Here is a 4,719-nt window from a genome sequence, read left to right as displayed (position 1 = left end):
GAAAAGTTTGTGCCAGAGTAAAGGATCCAGGAATCAGCCATCTAACATTTCTCCGAAATAGTAAGTGGTTAGAGAAGGAATGTATTAGATTATGGTTATTTTCTTTTGTGACTTTGTTTTGCATAAGACAGGGAATCAAATTGGGTGTCTTTGTGTAACTAAGGTTTTTTCCCGGAAGGACATCATCTGTGGGTTGAATCTGTTGTCTGTGAGAGTAGCTTGCATGCTAATCTCACAGAGGTATTCCTTTCACCCTTTTTCTTTAATTAAAAGTTCTCTGTTCAGAACCTGATTGATTTTTCCTCGTTTTAAGATCCAAGGGTTTTTTTGGATCTGGGCTCACCAGGAATTGGTGGGAGGTGAATCCGTCTCATTCCTGCCAGGAAAAGGGGGATAAAAACTGAGGAAATAATTTGGGGGAAGGCAGAGTTCCAAGTGGCTCTCCCCTAAGATTTGGAACACACTTGGTGGTGGCAGCTTGCTGGTAAATAAACTTAGTGGTTATCTCATGCAGGTCCCCACATCTGTACCCTAAAGTTCAGAGTGGGGGTAACACCTTGACAATGGCCATTCTGATCTCCTCATTTAGACCAAGATGTATCTGCCTCCTGCAGTAAAACACTATACCCCACTCCCCTCCCAGAGCTCAGATAGATCCCAGGAGTCCTGACGGGTTCTCTCTCTCCACAGAGTTGGTAACAAATTACGAATCAACATTAACCAGTGCCCCTTACGTGACTTGCCATAAGATGTGACATCACATTGGTTTTAGAGATGACTGGGTCATAGCTGACAAGGGACAGGAAGACAGGAACAAGCGACAGGGGCAGGGCCATGGGGAGAAGACACACAGCAGGGTCGAGGCTTAACAGAAGACATGGGGCAAGATTCCAATTTCAGGGAACCATCTACCAGCAATTAGAAAGGTGGCCACCCAGTGTAGTGTACACAGACTGATTCCCCAGTTCATCACATTGACACAGCACAGTCAGGACAGGGAAGGGTTTAATGTCTCTCTGTCTGTCCAGGAAGTGATTCAGGGAAGAGGCCCCAGCACCATGCACCAGCCAGCTCTGCACAGAGCTCAATCTGAGAGCCAGAGCACAAGGAGGAAACATTTAGATCTTTTTATGAGTAAAGAGCTGGAGCAGCTTGCCCCGGATCTGTTTGGTCCTCACCCCATAAATGATGGGGTGCAGAACAGGGGGGACAAGGTGGTACACACCGGTAATGAGAATGAGGACATACAGTGGTACATTGTGACCAAACCACAGCATGAGAGAGGAGAATAAATCTGGGATGTACAAAGCTGAAATGGCACAAAGATGAGAGATGCAGGTCCCAAAAGTTTTGACCCGGGCATCCTTTGCGGGGAGGCGGAAGATGGCCCGGAGGATCAGAGTATAGGACACGGCGATAAAAACCATGTCCATTCCAATTTCAGAGAAAAGATCAAACAGTCCATAGTAACTATTGACGCGGAAGTCAGCGCAGGCCACTTTCACCACAGCCATATGCCGACAATAGAAGTGGGGGATGATGTTGGTTCTCCAATATGGCCACTGCCTTATCAGGATGGGCAAGGGCAATACGAGCAAACCACTGCGCAGCACCACGGCCAGGCCTATCTTGGCCACAACAGAGTTTGTCAGGATGGTGGAATGTCTCAGGGGATGTCAGATGGCCACGTAGCGATCAAAAGCCATGGCCACAAGGATTCCAGACTCCATCCCTGAGAGGGAGTGAACAAAGTACATCTGGGTGAGGCAGGCACTGAAACTGATCTCCCTGGAATTGAACCAGAAGATGCTCAGCATTTTGGGTACGGTGGATGTGGACATGACTAGGTCAGTGACAGCCAGCATGCAGAGAAAATAGAACATGGGCTCATGGAGGCTCGGCTCCCTCTTCACAATGAACAGGATGGTGAAGTTCCCCAACACGGCTATGGCGTACATAGCACAGAAGGGGATGGAGATCCAGATATGGGCTGCCTCCAGGCCAGGAATGCCCTGCAGGATGAAGGTGGAGGGGTTGGTGAAGTCGGTTGTGTTAGAATCTGACATGGTGTAGGGGAGAAAGTATCCAACTCTGAGGCATAAGGGTGTCTTCTGCATTTACCATATGCTCCCCTGACTTCCTGTGTGTTCCCAGGATCTCGGGTGATAGTCGCAGTAGAAATGCCTGCATGGAGAGACAACGTTAATATGAGACACTGCATGCAGTAGTGGAGGCTGTTCTCATGGGAGAAGCAGATTGATCTCTCTTCACACACTGAAAAATTACATTTTCATTATTCAGAGAGAATAACTATGAACCATGACCCTACTAAATCCAATTCCATATTTTGTTGTGCTCCCTGAATTAATAATTCCTACACTTTTTGGTGGGGGAACCTTAAGAGGCACCAGCAGGAAACACAAGTTTGGATGCTGGTTATCCATCATTGTTCCTTAAAGCAATGAGAGCCAGGCAAGGGAGTCCATACTGAAGGGAGTTCCCCATTCATCCAGTTGCTCGAAATCAGAGAGGGGAAAGAAACAAACTTTTGGGATGACATGTGCTGGGAGAAACATCCCAACTAGAACATACCTCAGGGGAAAGACCTGGACGCCATTGATAGCAGCTCAGGAGAAACACCTGCTCATTCGCAGCAGTGGACAAAACAAAACAATGTTCAGATCATTAAGATATGGGATGGAGCTTAACTTGTTCAGGAATGTGCTCAGTTTGGTCACCCAGTCTCTATTAAGGATAGAAAAGTCTGGGACACTTTAGTTTATACAAGGGACAAAGATGAGGACATATGACATAGGAGAGGAAAATTTAAAAAATGAAACTGATTTACAGTCAAATGGACAGTTCCCAACCAGTACTATCGATAGACACTTAGTGCTCCAAGAGGACTAATTCCCTAAAGATGAGGAAAATTGTTAGCAAAACTGATTGGGAGGAAACATTTAGACCAAAAAAATGAATGAATATTGGTAATTCTTTGATAACGTTTTATTAGATATCAGAAAACTCACAATTCCAGAGTCAACAAAGTGAACAACGTTGGGTAAAAACTCCGTTTAGTGGTAAAGGGAAGGCAACAATTAGAGGGAGGGAAGCAATATGTAAGAAAGACGAAAAAGGGAAAATATCTGGCCAGCAATAGAAATCAGAAGTTAAGAAAATTGATAAGGAACGTTAAGACATAAGGGAAAATTCCATGTTTGCAGGGCTGTGAATCACAAAAAGGAATTTATTAAATATATTAAGAACAAGAGAAATCCTCAAAAGGATTTCTGTCAATTCCTGTGTTAATTGTAAAATATTAAAATATAAAAGGATTTTTTAATTAAAAATTGACAAGGTTAAGAAAAAAATGGAAAAGCTAGTATGGGATTTGTTTAAAAAAGTCAAGAAATGTATGTAATGCCAGTCACCAATAGGGTTTATGCAAAACAGGTCTTGTCAAATAAACCTGATTTCATCCTTTTATGAGAGTACACATTGGTTGATCAAGGGTACACATTTGGTGGATCAAGCGAACAACGCTGATGCAACAAACCTTGATTTCTCAGAAGCATTTGCTTTAGTAGTGGAAAATACTGAGTTGGTGAGTTGGAGCAGGGGAAGGATTTTACCTCTGCACATGGATTGGTGAAACAAACTGCATCCAGTTCTGGGGTCCACATTTGAAAAAAGATGTTGAAAACTTGGAGACGGTGCAGAAAAGAGCCACAAAAATGATTGGAGGATAGAGAAAATGGTGGATTGTTAGACTTGAAGGTATAGATCTCTTAACTTATCAAGTATCAGAGGGGGAGCCCTATTAGTCTGGATCTGTAAAAGCAGCAAAGAATCCTGTGGCACCTTATAGACTAACAGACGTTTTGGAGCATGAGCTTTCGTGGGTGAATACCCACTTCGTCGGATGCAGGCTTATCAAAAAGATTATCAAAAAGTAACTTGTCAAAAAGATGATCAAGCGGAGACTTTCATGGGGAGAAAATCATGGGTATTAATTGGATCTGTAATCTACTGGAGAAAGGCTGAGCGAGACCAAAGGGCTGGAAGCTGAAGCCAGGTAAATTCCAGCTTGAAATTAGGGCCAAATATTTAGCACTGAGGGTGATTAACCATTGGGACACACTGAGAAGGGAAGTGTTGGATTCTCCAATTCCCCATGTTGGCAGATCTAGACTGGATGTTTTTCTGGAAGATCTGCTTGAAAGGTTGTTTACACTTAAAATGCTACAGCATTGCTGCCATAGCACTTCAATATAGACACTACTTACACAGATGGAAGGGTTCTCCCCTCAGCACAGGTAATCCCCGAGAGGTGGTAGCGAGGTCGAGGGAAGAATTCATCTCATGCTGTCTACACCCGGGCACAGATTATCCAATAAGTTCTTGGAATGTATTGTAGAGGTTTTTTTGGTCTAGAAGCTGGAGAAACCTACTTGGAGAGAGGCTGTTCTAGACTTGATTTTGACATATAAGGAGGAACTGGTTGATAATTTGAAAGTGGAAGGCAACTTGGGGGAAAGTGACCATGAAATGATAGAGTTTATGATTCTAAGGAATGGTAGGAGGGAGAACAGCAAAATAAAGTCAATGGATTTCAGGAAGGCAGCCTTGAGCAAACTCAGGGAGTTGGTAGGTAAGATCTCATTGGAAGCAAGTCTAAGGGGAAACACAATAGAAGACAGGTGTTTTTTTCAGAGAGAC

General features: G+C 43.8%; 1 pseudogene; it reads right to left on the bottom strand.

Annotated features, from left to right (window-relative positions):
* Nucleotides 1–339: 339 nt before the first annotated feature.
* Nucleotides 340–2,066, bottom strand: LOC120371481 (annotated as a pseudogene).
* Nucleotides 2,067–4,719: the final 2,653 nt, after the last annotated feature.

The sequence above is a fragment of the Mauremys reevesii genome, linkage group 1 (genome assembly GCF_016161935.1).
Source record: "Mauremys reevesii isolate NIE-2019 linkage group 1, ASM1616193v1, whole genome shotgun sequence".
Taxonomy (NCBI): domain Eukaryota; kingdom Metazoa; phylum Chordata; order Testudines; family Geoemydidae; genus Mauremys; species Mauremys reevesii.
This window is presented reverse-complemented; position numbering and strand designations above follow the sequence as displayed.